Source organism: Somniosus microcephalus, chromosome 24, assembly GCF_052327205.1.
Source record: "Somniosus microcephalus isolate GS21.2 chromosome 24, FLI_Smic_1.0, whole genome shotgun sequence".
Classification (NCBI taxonomy): domain Eukaryota; kingdom Metazoa; phylum Chordata; class Chondrichthyes; order Squaliformes; family Somniosidae; genus Somniosus; species Somniosus microcephalus.
Window position 1 is genome coordinate 17,734,490 of NC_141010.1, and position 16,363 is coordinate 17,750,852.

A 16,363-nucleotide genomic window follows, 5' to 3' on the forward strand; every position below is an offset into this window, starting at 1 on the left:
AAAGATTCACAACCCTCTGAGTGAAGAAATTTCTCCTCATCTCAGTCTTAAATGGCCGACCGCTTGTCCTGAGACTATGCTCCCCTAGTTCGAGATACTCCTCAACATGACTGAGCAGCAGTGCTTCAGAAGGTTCAGGCTATCACGCCAGGTCATCGCAGACATTTGCAGCTTCTAGAAACCAGACCTGCAGCCCAGAGGACCTGGTGGACATGCCTTACCAGTGGCTGTCAAAGTCACCAGTGCCCTCAACTTCTTTGCACCAGACATTTGCGGCATCTCGCAGTCAGCCGCCCACAGATGCAGCACACAGGTCACCGATGCCCTGTCTGACAAGTCAGCCAATTGTATCAACTTTGCCACAGATGACACCAGTGCTATTGAGCGGCCGCTGGGCTTTGCCGCTCTGGCGGGCTTCCCACGGGTGCAGGGCGTCATTGACTGCACACATGTGGCCATCAGGGCACCCCATCATCACCCAGGAGTGTTTGTCAACCGCGAGGGCTTCCACTCCCTCAGTGTGCAGCTGGTCTGCAACCATAGGAAGATCATCATGCATGTGTGTGCCAAATTCCCTGGCAGTTGTCATGACTCTTCCGTGCTGCGCCAGTCCACCCTCCCTCAGCTCTTCGCTCCTCCAAACAGACTTACCAGCTGGCTGCTTGGAGACAAGGGCTATCCACTGAAGACATGGCTCATGGCACCCTTGAGAAGGCCACGTGCTGAGGCCGAGGAGTGTTCTAACGAGAGCCACATCTCCACCGGGTGATTCACAGAGCAAATAATAAGGCATGCTGAAAAGGCGCTTCAGATGCCTTGACAGATCTGGAGGAGCCCTTCAGTATGCACCAGCAAGGGTCTCCAGAATCATGGTTGTCTGCTGCGCACTGCACAACCTAGCTCAGCAGCGAGGATTCGCATGAGGAGCAATGCACGGAGCGCACAGCCTCTTCAGAGGAGGAGGAGCATCAGCTGGAAGACGAGGAGGAGAAGCAGGAAGAACCTGAGGTCCAGATCCCGCCAGCACCTGAGCACATTGCTGCCCGGGAGGCCAGGGATGGCCTCGTCATGGCCAGACTTAACTTCCCGCATTACACCCATATGGCTACCACATGCTGTGACAGGTTCCCACCAACAACACCGTAAAGCATCCCTACAATGACCAGGCCATTCCTTTCACACTGACCCCCATTGCTGCAGGTAACGTTATGTCTCACCATTCACTACAACTCACTAAGCCACTTCCAAAGTAGCAGACAAAAATCAGCATAATCGGAAAGTGGTGAAAAAAAATAGTTTTATATGTGACATAAGAGTAACGGAACCTTAAAAAAACAATTTCTTTGAACACCCATGTGCTTTCCCTTGTGCTCTACTGCTGTGTACTTTTTCTTTTATGCAAGCTTCTACGAGGTGCTCCCCCTGTGGCTTCAGCAGAGGTAGAGGCAGCCTGCTAACTTCCCTGCTGCGACCGCTTAGACACTCTTGGTGGACGTCCTCTGGGTTTTGGAGCCTGTGATGGCCCCGCCAAAGTCTGCTCCTCCTGTGACTGTGCAGGGGCAGACTTGGCCATCACAATCACAGGATGTATCTGGGGCTCTGACTGAGGGGGAGGCAACAGGGGAGAAGTGTGAGCCCTTTGAGAGGAGCCCCCACTTCCATATCCCCTCTCAGCATCATCCTTTCATGGGCCAACCCCACATCCCTGCTAGCAAGGAGCTGGAGAGCACCTTGCTGCACCGTAGTGGGGCCACGAGGACCCAAGTTTACGTTGACATCCCTCCTGGAGAGGAGGTCTATGAGCCTCTGCCATCTGCTCTCCATAGATAGCATGTGTTCATGTGCGTGGCGCATTAGCTGCTCCAGGCAGGCAGCCATCCTTTTCCATGGAAGAGCCTACAGGCGTCATCGCCTGCGACATGGTGGTGCTCATGTTGGAGATGGACTCCTCCATTCTCTGCACATTTGCAGACATTGTGGTCGCAAAACCTGTCAGAGCCTCCTGCACTTCTTCCTGCACCTCCAGGATCGCCCTCTTTCTCGATGGCCCCTGAGGCTGAGCGCCTGCTTGCAGCTGAGCAGAGCTGGGAGCATCCCGCGCCCTCCGGCGAGGACTCTCCACTGCTGTCCCTGTCTCCACCATCTGCACTTGCTCACTTGTGACTTGTGAGACACCAGGTGACAACACTACTCAATGTCACAGCTGGGCAGGGCAGAATTTGGGGCATGGCCCAGTTACATTGGGTCTCCATCCTGATTTTTGTCCACATTTACCCCTCAACCAAAATCACTAAAACAGATAATCTGGTCCTGTATCTTATAGCTGTTTGTGGGATCTTTCTGTGCTGCATTTTCCTACATTGCAACAGTAACTGCACTTCAAAAAGTGCTTCATTGGCTGTAAAGCACTTTGGGATGTCCTGAGGTTGTGAAAGGGGCTATATAAATGCAAGTTCTTTCTTTTACTTCTACTGAAAGTTCCACTGGAAGCGAGGAGGGTGCTGGAGGCACTCCATATACCCACCCCCCTCTCCATGCAGACATCACTGAAAGAAGCAGGACTGAGGGGATGATGTCATCTGCCAAAATTCTGGCCAGTTTCACTTAATTTGCCCCTACTGTAATGCATTCCAGCATAAAGCAGGCATACTCTGTTACCAGAGCCTGATGCGGACAGCAGTGGTGCCTTTAGTAATTTAAATGGCTGATTTCCCTATAGCATTGATCGTGGGCTGATTGATTGTTGTAGGGAAAACTGCAAATTCAGAAATTGGCCTGTACAACATATTTTTGCACCAATTCTTTCGTCCTGCAATTTTCTGTATGGCTGCATTTCGCTTGCTTTGAAAATTTTGAGCTATAGCCTCATTAAAGTCCCAGAATTGGTGAAAACATTATTCAAATGAATATCTGGTGTAATTTTCCAGCTTTTAAGCAAAGGTGACACTTTTTTTCCATTTAAAATCCATTTTGAACAGGTGCAAGGGAAGTTTCACATGCCATGGAGCTCTTAAAGGGGAACAGACTTTGTATTTTTTCTGTTACAATGTTTGCTGTTCTTTTTTAGTATTTTTTTTTACCCGCAATCTTTTAATAATTCTGACATTTTTATTTATGAATCAATCTCCCATGGTGTTATGCAGATGGAGTCATGGCCAAGTGTAGTCTTCAGGTGAAGCAGGGACAGAGGGCAGGGAATATATGAACAGTAATATTATATATTACTTTGATTTATGGTTAAATATCAAAACGTACACAATTTGACAAGTAGAGAAGTAGAATTGGTTGGAACACAACAATAACATTTTGAGGAGCTGGGAGATGCAAAACTGAGGCACATAGCATCACCACTGGGAGGGGGGTGTAACTACAGAGTGACCTATTTACATAGGAAATTTGCATTATAAATGTGCATGGGAATTTAAAATGTAAAAATTGGCAGAGAGTGCTGCAGAGATTTTTTAATATATTATAGATAATGTCGAACTGATTTTACGAATGAGCACTATTTCAGGAAATCACGGGTGCACCGCCTACGATTTATTGTCCATTCATAAAATTGGCCCTTACCTATTTTTCCAATAATTGTTTGGAGGGCAATTTTAATTTACTCATGATGGTAAGTTTGTCTTTGAATGGCCTGAAAATACTAGTCCATTACTGTCCGCTTACTAAGAAAGTGGCCTCTTAATGAACCACTGACAGGACATGAACACAAAACAGATGAATAAGAAACAGGCACATGAAGCTTATTAACCAACAAATACAGATTGCTGATTCTGTCTAAAATAGCTTTTGTTCCTCTGTGTTTTATTTTCATGGTACATTGGTTTGTCGCAAGTGCTCTTGATCAGTTAGTGTCCATAAATTGGGAACGTTTCACAGTTTTGCAGTGCAGCGATAACAAAACACCCAGAAGTGATTCCGGAGATGAAGGGGTTGTCTTATGAAGAAAGGTTGAGCAGGTTGGGCCTACACTCATTGGAGTTTAGAAGAATGAGAGGGGATCTTGTAAGATACTGAGGGAGCTCGACAAGGTAGATGCGGAGAAGATGCTTCCCCTCATGGGGGGAATCTAGAACTAGGGGGCATAGATTCAGAATAAGGGGTCGCCCATTTAAAACTGAGATGAGGAGGAATTTCTTCTCTCAGAGGGTTGTAAATCTGTGGAATTCTCTGCCCCAGAGAGCCGTGGAGGCTGGGTCATTAAATATATGTAAGGTGGAGATAGACAGATTTTTGAACAATAAGGGAGTGAAGGGTTATGGGGAGCGGGCAGGGAAGTGGCTTTGAGCCCAAGATCAGCCATGATCTCATTAAATGGCGGAGCAGGCTCGAGGGGCCAAATGGCCTATTCCTGCTCCTATTTCTTATGTTTTTATGTAAGTGTTGTTTTCATCTCAAGTCATCAATGTGCAATTAAACTGGAAGATGGAAGCAAACACTTGGGGGGGGGGAAATTGAGCCCCGGAAAAATTAATGCCCCTGCGGCCGAAATTGAGTGGTAGCACCCTTAGAGGGAAGCGGAGTGCTACTGGAAGCGCCCCGCCTCCCTCTTGGGGTGCTGCAACGGAATATCGCGGCGCGATGTGCCGCAGTGCCACGCGCTGTGGCACGTCGCGCCACGGTATTGCAGGCCTTCCTCCCCTTCTTAAAGGGGAGGGGCCTTGCGCAGCGCAACCCGGGGCCCAGCTAGGCCATTGGGGATTGGAGTGCCGGCAATAGAGCCCGGCACTCAAGAGAAGTGCCAGGCTCATGGAGCGCAGCTGGCACTCCGCGGGGGGGGGGCGGGTCAGGAGGCTGGGGACGGCAGCGGAGGCAGGTGATGGCAGGCGGCCAACAACAAAAATGGCCGCCCGGCACCTCACCTTTAATTAGCGCTGCCCTGGCCGCAGGTAAGCCTCCCTGACCCCGTTAGACATAGCATCCGGCGGTAAGTCAGGCGGTGCTACCAAAGATCACGGCCGGGATGTGAGCGGGGCGCTGCGTACGGCGATGACATCATCGCCAGCGGCGCAGCACCACAGGGCGCTAACGGTTACCGCCGCCGCTAACCACCTGCTGAATTTCGCAGAAGGCGTTGGCGGCGCTAACGGGAGGCGCAAAGCAACCGAACTTTTCCCCCTTGGAGACTCAGTGGAACATTGATGCAGAATTTACTTATTTATTTCTGCTTCCATCGCCTGCTAATTCTCACCGGCTACTTCTCTCTGGCTTTCAAATCCGCTTATAGGTTTTAAGCCATTTACCTGAAGGTTTACCTGTTAGCTTTTGTGGGAACTCAGTGGACCACCCAGACGCAAGCCTCAGAGGCCGAGCACTGGGTCCAATATGGGTCTGGAACTTGATGTGAAGAAATAATGAGGACGGCTGTTGAGGCATCAGCCTGCTGAAGATCAGCGAGCATTGTACTCAGTGAATGGATTTGGCCCCCCCAAGAAGAACTGACCCTCATTCTATGTCAAGTTGGGATAAAAATCTTTATCATCTCATCTATTGCTGTAGGTTCTCTTCTCTTTTTCCACCCAGTCAGAAAACTTGTTGCCACGTAGCTCCCTGCTGGTGAGCAGTCAAGATGCATTGGCCCAGGGGCTGCTTCAGCATAAACCTGCCACTCTGCAATCGACTGGCAGGAGATGATACTCATAAGAACATAAGAATTAGGAGCAGGAGTCGACCATACAGCCTGTTGAGCCTGCTCCACCATTCAATAAGATCATGGCTGACCTTCGACCTCAATTCCTCTTTCCCGCACTATCACCATATTCCTTGATTCCCCTAGAGTCCAAAAATCAATCTATCTCAGCCTTGAATATACTCAACGATTCAGCATCCACAGCCCTCTGGGGCAGAGAATTCCAAAGATTCACAACCCTCTGAGTGAAGAAATTCCTCCTCATCTCGGCCTTAAATGGCCGACCCCTTATCCTGAGACTATGCCCCCTAGTCCTAGACTCTCCAGCCAGGGGAAACCTCTCAGCATCTACCCTGTCAATCCCCCTCAGAATCTTGTATGTTTCAATGAGATCTCCTCTCATTCTTCTAAACTCCAGAGAGTATCGGCCCAATCTACTCACTCTCTCCTCATAGGACAACCCTCTCATCCCAGGAACCAATCTAGTGAACCTTTGCTGCACTGCCTCCAAAGCGAGTATGTCCTTCCTCCGATAAGGAGACCAAAACTGCGCTCAGTACTCCAGGTGCGGTCTCACCAAAGCCTTGTACAGTTGTAGTAAGATTTCCTTACCCTTGTACTCCAACCCCCACTCATACTCAAGTGATCATTTTAGATCTTTGAGCGAATAAAAGACTAAGGCAGCTGAACCTGATCTCATCAAACAATAGAATAATGAGTTATCGCTGGAGTTAAAACAACACTGATCAGAAAATTTAGCCTTGTGAGTTCATGCAATGAAGATAGATGGAAATACACAGCAGGGCATCAGCGTCTGAAAAGAGTGAAGACAGTTTAATGTTTTGGGTGTAGAATCTTCATTAGAACGGGAAACTGGAAGACAAGCAACTCCCTTTAAAATGAAGAGGGAAAGAGAACAAAAGATAAGTCAAAAGTCAGGTCGGAGATGAGGAGAGTGTTTTTTACGCAGCAACTGGTTACAATCTGGAATGCACTGCCTGAAAGGGTGGTGGAAGCAGATTCAATAGTAACTTTCAAAAGGGAATTGGATAAACACTTGAAAAGGAAAACATTGTTGGACAATAGGAAAAGAGATGAGGGGGGTGATTTTGCCAGCCCTGGGGAGGCGGGTATGGAGGCGGGACAGCCGGGAAATGGCAGAATTTGGGGGCAGGTGTCCAACCCACCCCCAACCCGCCTCCATGCCATCTTGCTAGGAGGCAGGTCCCGTCTCTTGGAGGCGGGAAGGGGATTAGTGCAGGCAGTTAACAGGCAGATAAGAGGGTTATCCCCATTTTGAGCCCTGAAGTGCGGGCTTCCCGAAAGCTCCGAACCCCGCCAGGGTCACCGAGGCGAGCAGTGGGTCTGCGGGGGTCGGAGGGGTCCAAAAGTGCGTGGGTTGGCCAGAAGTTGATGGAGGCGGGACTGAAACCCGACAAGTGGGAGTCCCGCCTCCAAAAGCTCCCCATTGGCAAATTCGTCCCCGAGGAGTGGGACTAATTGGTTAGCTCGTTCAAAGAGCCGGCACAAGCAGGATGGGCCGAATAACCTCCTTCACTGCTATAATATTCTATGATTTTATGTATACCAAGTACAGTTACAAAGAAGTAATTAATGGGTTTAACAGCCTGTTAACAGGTTCATACTGAGTTCCTCTTATCAATGTGGAGAAAAAATTATTGTAATCCTAGATTTATAAATATTATTTTCTATCTATTTCTCCCTTGTGTGCATTTCCCTCATGGTACAATGCATTGCCCGACTTAGAGAACAGTCCTGTTGCTGGGCTTCTGTCAATACTGCTCCGGAGCCAACTACAAGGGGTGACTGAGTGCCCATTGAATCCTAAACATCTCAGCCTCTACCTGGCCTAACTCAAAGCTGGAGCTTGCCACGGGAGAGGACGAGCCACGCACCAGCACCCTGTGACACAGGACCTTGCTACACCAAGAACATTACACCAGGCAGCCTTGAAAAAATGCCCAATTTCACTGACGAGATACCGCAAAGTAAATGGCTCCAATGTAGCTGGAGCGGGGCTTCTCGCGACACGCCCCTTCAGCTCGAAAGAATTTTGTCCTGCAACTTGCTGGAAGTGCAAGCTGATAAGATAATGATGCCGCGAGGGCAACGGAGCATCCAGGACCTTGGTGAACGACGGAACCAACCGTCTGTCTCCGTAACCAATGAGATTTAAGGATGGAGAAGGTAACAGGGGAATGCAGAGTAGGAAATGTGGTGAATTAGTCAAATCAGGTACAGGAAGTTAAATAAAGAGAGGGAAAGAAAGATTGGATTAAATGAGAGAGAGAAAAGAGGCAGAAAGGAAAAGTAAGAAAAAAATTAAATTTTAAATTATAAATTTAAAAAATCTCTAAGAACAATTTACTACCTGTAGGATTGAGACTCCACATTTTAAATTGTTTCCTTTCTGTGTGAGAGAGCTTGAGTGACATGGCAGGAACATAAATCTCGTCATTAAAAAGGTACTTACGCTATTAATTACTGGCCCTAGCTTTCCGCGGCGCGTTTAATTGGCGATTAAGGTACAAATGCAGCAATTTCATGACACTTATGGGGGAGGTTGATGGCGTATCTCTTCCTCGCCACAAGTTGCTGGACGGTTTACACATTAATAAGGCCGAGCGCCATTAAACTCGCCATTACTTTGGCAGCAAAATCTGGGCCAATATTTCTGCTCAAATGAACAGAAATGGAAAATCTTTGTCCTTTTGTATTCGTTCCTGTTAACGGGGCCATCTTAGGTGTAGATTTCTGCTGTGAGAATTTTATTTGCCCAGTTTAGAGATAACGGGCTTGTCGTTCAAATCGTCCAGTCACCTTCACTATCACAAGTTGTGTAACTCCAGCTGTTGATAGAATCAGCCCACAATACTATCACCATCAAACAGTTTAAATCTCCCATCAAAGATAAAGGAAGCCAAGGCCATGTATAACTGCAAACACTCATACAAAATGCCACTGCACAATTGGAATCAGCAATGCCAGAAGTATGTCGGCCGTCAAGCTAGGGCTTGGTAAATGTTTCCTTTTAGTAGATTTGTATGTGTATCTTTTATTTTCGCTCCCTTTTTTCTAATTACCTAGAATTGAGCTGCATTCTCCAATCTGGTGTTGGCACCTGCCACTCCGTGATTGTTCCCTCTCAACTGTTGCTGCAGATGTCTGGGTTTTCCTCCTTGCTCCCCACGCGTTCACCTAAAGGGTAAAGGGCAAGACTTGTGAACGAGTGCCTCCTCTTAATAACGGTCTAGTAATCAGGCTGTAATATCAGCAGCAAAAACATGTCATTGTGGACGGACCTTAATTAATCCCCTTTATTGTCATAACTGTATAATTATGATTCCTGTTGGGTTTTTTTTAGATACAAAATGTAGTTCTTTGTCTTATCAGTTTGTAGAGGATCATACTGTCTACTCTAACCCTGAACATATGTATGTTTTATTTTCTTATCAAAAAATCTATTCGGGACAGTCTAGGCTAACTAATCATAATTTTCTGCTCCATCTCCCTCTTTCTTTCAGACATAACAAAAATATTATTGCAGCCCGAAAGTGTCCCATGTTTTTTTGGCCCACCTTAGTGGAGAATAAGCACCAAACCAGCCAACTCTATGGGAGTCACTGGAGAAACACTTCAGTCAGCTCTGACTTTGGTTGTCTTTCATTCTTCAGAGACACGCTGTACTGATGCTTTAAAATATTCACATTGTTATTTAAAGTTTGCTGGAATCAATTAATCTTCCTCATTTAGTTGTCATGTGTGAGCTCTTTGTTGTGAATATTCATAGGAATGATCTGCGTGATTTTAGCAGTGATAGTGGATGGAAAAGTATGGGTAACCTAAGGTCTAATTTTAAATTTTATATAGGGAGTTGGGGGGGGAGGAGGAGGGGGGGGAGGTGGGAGAAGGAGAACGTATTAAAACAGTGTTTGTATCATCAAACCTATCCTAATTTCACATATATTTAGCTCCTTGCTGCAGTACAGAATATGAACTGTGCTCGTAAGTGCTAACTGATGATGAATGCATTTTAACCGCGGTGTCGGTATGGACAAGTTAAGATCAGCATCTGTTAGTGCAGGGACCACCTCACTCCCCACTTCTTTTTGATAGAATCATAGAAATTTATGGCACAGAAGGAGGCCATTCGTCCCATCGTGTCTGTGCCGGCCGAAAAAGAGCTATCCAGCCTCATCCCACCTTCCAGCTCTTGGTCCATAGCCTTGTCGGTTATGGCACTTCAAGTGCATATACAGGAAACTTCGCGATATCCGGCACTGACGGGACCGAGCTGGTGCCGTTAGATCAAAACTTCCGGATAGACCAGTGCTAATGTTGAAGGATACGGAGGTTTTCATCTCCGTATCTGACAACAAACACTGTTGCTTAGCAACAGCTTGTAAACACTCGGCCCGTACCTTGGAAGCGTCTCTGAAGCTGTTGCTAAGCTACAGAGACGCTTTCCAGAGCCTGCCTGTTTAAAAAAATGCTAGGAGAAGAAAAAAAACCTAACAAAACGGCTGCTGATTTCTGCCGTTAGATCAAGGTTTCCGGGCATACAACCTCCGGATAGACCAAAGTTTCCTGTACAAGTACTTTTTAAATGTGATGAGGGTTTCTGCCTCTACCAGCATTTCAGGCAGTGAGGTCCAGATCACCACCACCCTCTGGGTGAAAAAAGTTCTCCTCAACTCCCCTCTAATCCTTCTACCAATTACTTTAAATCTATGTCCCCTGGTTATTGACCTCTCTGCTAAGGGAAACAGGTCCTTCCTATCCACTCTATCTAGGCCCCTCATAATGTTATACACCTGAATCAAGTCTCCCCTCAGCCTCCTCTGTTCCAAAGAAAACAACCCCAGCCTCTCCAATCTTTCCTCATCGCTAAAATTCTCCAACCCAGGCAACAACCTCGTAAATCTCCTCTGCACCCTCTCTAGTGCGATCACATCTTTCCTGTAATAATGTGGTGACCAGAACTGTACACAATACTCCAGCTTCTTTCTTGTTGTGTGGGATTTCTTCCAGCTGCTAATTTGGAACATCAAACACTTTTGAAGATTAGAATGACAAGAGCTGATTTTGGGTTGAGGAAGCCTTGAGCAAACCAACAATCAACACTCAATTCAGAACCTGCAGCCACTGTCACCAAGGGAGCCCATACAAAAGAACACTCATTACGTTACTCAGGAGCAATAATCTCAACATGTCTACAGGGAAAGTAAAGGTCAAGTGCATCAGAAGTTAATGGTTCACTGCTTAAGAGTCCCTATGCATAATGAGAACATTTTAAATGGAGATGCAAGTCCAATAATGTTATTGGTGCCTGATTGGAACCAGAGGAACAAATCCTGGCAGAATTTCCACACAGCAACGAAAATGACAATTTATAATGTATAACCAGCAGATATCCCGTAATGTCATGTATTGTCTTGCAGAGAATCCACTGTTTCATCTCAATAGGGGAGTTTTGCCCCGTAACACACAATGTCAGAGCCACTGATTCATGGTGACTGAATATGTCAAATTCTGTTCTGTCAAATCAACAAAATGTGTTGCAGGAACAGAACATAAGAACATAAGAATTAGGAGCAGGAGTCGGCCATACGGCCCCTCGAGCCTGCTCCGCCATTCAAAAAGATCATGGCTGCTCATCGACCTCAACTCCACTTTCCCGCCCGATCTCCATATCCCTTGATTCCCTTCGAGTCCAAAAAATCTATCGATCTCAGCCTTGAATATACCCAAAGACTCAGGATCCACAGCCCTCTGGGGCAGAGAATTCCAAAGATTCACAACACTCTGAGTGAAGAAATTCCTCCTCATCTCGGTCTTAAATGGCCAACCCCTTATCCTGAGACTATGCCCCCTAGTTCGAGACTCTCCAGCCAGGGGAAACATCCTCTTAGCATCTACCCGGTCAATCCCCTTCAGAATCTTGTATGTTTCAATGAGATCACCTCTCATTTTTCTAAACTCCAGAGATACTACACAATCTCTCATCATAGGAATCAATCTGGTGAACCTTCGTTGCACTGCCTCCAAGGCAAGTATATCCTTCCTTAGATAAGGAGACCAAAACTGTGCCCAGTACCCGAGGTGTGGTCTCACCAAAGCCCTGTACAATTGTAGTAAGGAAGTAAGTATGACATTTACAGGAAGTAAATGTGACACAGCAAATGAACTCTATACACAAGACCTTTTGTACATTATAGATAGCACAACAAGAGGCAGTGGCCTAGAAATTCGATTGGTTGCGCCAGGGATTAGCGCCTAAAGAGGGCAATAACTGGGGCGATAGCCAAATTCCGGTGGGGCGCAAGGCGTTTAGCGCCTCGCCCCATATTGAGTATGCATTTAGCGCCGGCGCTAACGCTTAGCGCCCACTCATGGGCGCAGGCTAATTATGATGTCATCTGAGTGTGCAACGCTTTTTCGGCACCCCAGACGGGAAATTCAGTGGCGCCCCCCTCCGTAGCGCCTGCCGCTATTAGTGACAGTTTTCCTGGGCCTTACCAAGTCGCTTTCGGGCTGGAGGAGCGTTATTTAAAGGGGACTGGTGTGGTTTAAAAACGGCACACATTTCTGGTGCACAACTTCCTCGAGAGCTACAAAGAGTTGCTGACCTGCACACTGAGAGCCATTTGACCACTGGGCCCACGCTGGCAGAGGAACAGCAGCCTTCTGACCATCGCCTTGCTGTTGGTGAGCCTTGACAACGGGGAACCTTCCTGTGGGCACTTATTATGGGGCCTGCATTGGAGGGGAACGTCCTGCTGCTGAATCATCTGGAAAGGGCACTGAGACGCTGGGAGAGGGGGGCGGGCATGGCCAGACGGAGGAGGGCCAACAGACATCGCCACAGCAGACCTTACGCTGGCAGGGTTTTCCGACAGCAGTTTTCCTACATGAACATGCCGGAGGAGCAGTGTGTCAGAAGGCTGCGATTTAGAAAGGAGGTGGTGACTGAGCTGTACCAGCTGCTTCAGCCAGATCTGCAGCCGGTCTGATACCCCCAAGCCTGTGAAGGGCAAGATGTATGTAAATAGCAGGCATGGCCATTGTAAATGAAGAAAGTGTTTCATTACACAAAATGTGGTTCCTTCAAACATGAGAAAGCTATGGCAACAGAAAGCAAAACTAATACATTGACACATAACTGCCTCTCACACCCGGGAGACTGTCCAAAACATAAATCACATTCCGACCATCTTCCTTGGCCTTGATTCCACTGCGCCAACCAAAGCATCCAATGCCCCATCAGTGAGGCGTTCCGCCCTCTGCCTCACCCTTTCCATTTCTTGCTAGGCTGGTGCGCCACAGATAGGCTCCCACCGCTTTGAAGGCATACAAGGCAGTGAGTGTGTCTGGTGATGCCAATTGACCTGCCCCTTTAAGAGCTGGCCGGCGCCAGTGTGTCTCAGGGAAAGTGATTATTGAAAGTACCTGCGCTGCGCCCCGCCGCAGCGATATTGGGTAGCGCCTCCGCGTTAGCGCCTTAAGAGTCGCGTGCAGCACCTGATTTACCGCCGCAAACACCATCAGGGGCGCAACGACCCAATATCGCGCCAGGTGGCGCTAAGTCGCAGCTGGCGGTACTCTTAGCGCTTCGCCAGATCTAACGCCTCAAACGGGGCTATACCGAATTTCTAGGCCAGTCTTTTAAAACAGACATGTCTTGCCATCTTTAACATGTAATATCAAACATCAAAAACAGCTATCCATCTTCAACACGTAATATCAAATGCCAATCATGATTATCCATCTTTAACACGTAATATCAAATGCCAATCATGATTATCCATCTTTAACACGTAATATCAAGCGGCAAACATGCCTGCAGGATAATGGATAATAAGGGCGCGATCTTGCCAGCCCTGGGGAGGTGGGTATGGAGGCGGGAATGCTGGGAAAATGGTATCCATTCCATCCCCAACCTGCCTCCATGCCATTTTCCCAGGAGGCGGGTAGCCGACCTGCGCCGGGTCCCGTCTCCTCGAGGCGGGAAGGGGATTACAACCACTTAACTGCCTGTTAACAGGTAGTTAAGAGGATTATCCCCATTTTTCCAACAGAGGCGTGGGCTTCCCGATGTTGGGAAACCCTGCCAGGGTCAGCAAGGCGAGCAGTGGGTCTGCGGGGGTCGGAGGGGTGCAAAAGTGCGCTGTGGAGCTAAGTGATGGGTGCAAGTGTGGAGAAGTAAGTATGTGAGGTGAGTGGAAAGTGATAGAAAATGTTTACTTACCTTTGTTTCTTCCTGCAGGCATCAACAATTGGGGAAGCGGAGGGCTCGATTTTGCCAGGCATCAGGAGGCGGGTTTGGAGGCGTGTGAGGTGGTAAAATCGCAAAAAATGGCGGGTGGGCCCAATCCCGCCTCCGATCAATTTTCCCAGATTCGGGGTTTCAGATCCCGTTTCCATCCCGCCTCCAATTTTGAGAGGCCTTTCTGATTTTTAGACATTTCCCCATCCTACCACCTCCTCTGGAACATGCCAGTGAATCCTGGCGGCCTCACAATTGGATTGCTTACGAACAGCTGCAGCTCCACCATTAAAAAGGAGTTTTCACCAATGATCATTTGCAGGTGGCAGAACTTTGTTGTCTCAGGTCTGGGGGAACTTTTAGCGGCCTACTCATTGTTGTGGAAGCTTGGAGCCTGAGACCCATCTCAGTGTGACCTCCTGGGAAACCCCTCTCCCCACCTTGACTGAGCGCTTCCTCAACTGAGGCATATACCAGAAGCATGGGAACCATTTATTTCCTTTCCTCCTGGACATCAGATCCAGAGGAAGACCAGCCGTGGCAGCAGCAGAACCATGAACAACAGCAGCACCAACTGCAGGAGCAATAACAGGAACGCCAAGCTGCTGCTCACCCACCTGAAGCTGCACAGACCAGAAGGCGACAGTTGCCCGGGATGCAAGGGACGCATTCATGTTGGCCAGATTTGCTTAGCCTGCACAATCAAACACTTTTGTCTCGCACCTTCTTACCAGAGCATCGACAAAGGACAAGAACCTACGGATTCCTATCACTCTGACCACCATACTGACAATTGCAAGTCACCCTAAGCCCTCAATGTGAAAGTCCCATTTGCGAAATGACACAGGCCACAACCTCAACAGTTTGCCATCAAATCTGTTTATGATACCATGACAAGGATGGCTGGTCCAAATACAATACATCGCAGCACCCAAGTGACTACCCTTGTGGCTACCTGTGCTTTATCTTCCTCTTATGCGTACTCCTACGTGGTGCTTCCCCTGTGGCTTCAGCAGATGTGGAGGCCCCTTGCTCACTTTCTTGCTGCTCCTGTTTCGATGCCTTTCGCGGGCATTCTCTACGGTTGCAAACCTGTAAGGGCTCGGCAACAGTCTGCTGCTCCTGCGGCTGTGCAGGGGATGAGACGCCCATCTCAGTTGGGTGAGGACTCTGGTGGGGCTCTGACCAAGGGCTTTGCCGTGGCATGGTCATGTGAGCGCTTGGAGAGGAGCCCCCACTTCCTTGTTGTCTGCCACCAACATTCCTCTCATGGGTCAGCCCCACTTCAGAGCTAGCAAGTGGCTTGACAGCACCTTGTTGCACTTCAGGGGGGCCATGAGGACCCGTTTCTACACTGGAAGTCCTACTCCAGAGGACTTCCATGAAGGTCTGGTTTGTATGCTCAATAGCTGACCATCGCTCCTCAAGAGATGTCATTCTATTCTGAACAATGACCATTGATGTAAGAAAACTACTAGGCACTTGGTCTAAGCGTTAAACAAAGCTTTAATCAACTGTTTTACAACATGGAGGTCTAGTTGTGTCCTTCACTAGTTCCTGTTAAGAATGTCCTGCGCAAGCTGGGCCCGTGCCCGAGTATTTATACTCTCCCTGGACAGCGCCACCCGCAGGCCGCTCAGTTGATTCATGTCAACCATGTTTTCAAGACCCTGGCGACTAAGCTCCTTCATGGCCGTAGCCATCCTCTCCTTTACCGTAGCCATCCTCTCCTCTACGGTAGCCAGCCTTACCATGGAGGTAGCCATCCTTTCCATGGAGGTTGCCATCCTTTCCGCGGTGATGCGTTCATGCGCCAATGCCTCCACAAAGGCTCTGCTCATGTTCGTGATGGACTCCTCAATTCGCTCCACACTCGCAGCGACCCTGGAGACAAAACCTGCCAGAGACTCCTGCACCTGTTCCTGGAGTTCCAGCACCGCTCTCCTTTTGGATGGACCCGGAGGCACAGGGTCGACATGCAGCTGAGCCAAGCTGGCAGAGTCCTGCGCCCTCCGACGAGGACTCTCCACTGCTGTCCCTGTCTCCACTATCTGCTGATGCTCACTTGTGAGCTGTGATACACCAGGTGACAACACTACTCTATCTCGCGAAGGTCCCACCGAGGTGTGAGTGTCTGCGCTGGTGCTGGGTGTGGTGAATTCTGCTGACGCTGCGCCCTCAGAGGTTGCAGCTTCCTCTGAGGAGTCTTGAAGCTCAGGCTGTTCCTCTTGGACAGTGGGGAGGGGGGATTAAAGGAAAGATTTAGAGATGCGAGGTCAAGGTTACATGCACATTGAATTGTGCAGATGATCATAGGTCCATCTGTTAGAGCATCAGAATCATTATCAGTGACTCATGCAATGTCAATGAGAGAGATGCCAAACTATTCTGTCACCAGCTTGCTGTGATGCGCCCGTCTGTCCGTCCCCGACTTGGGAATC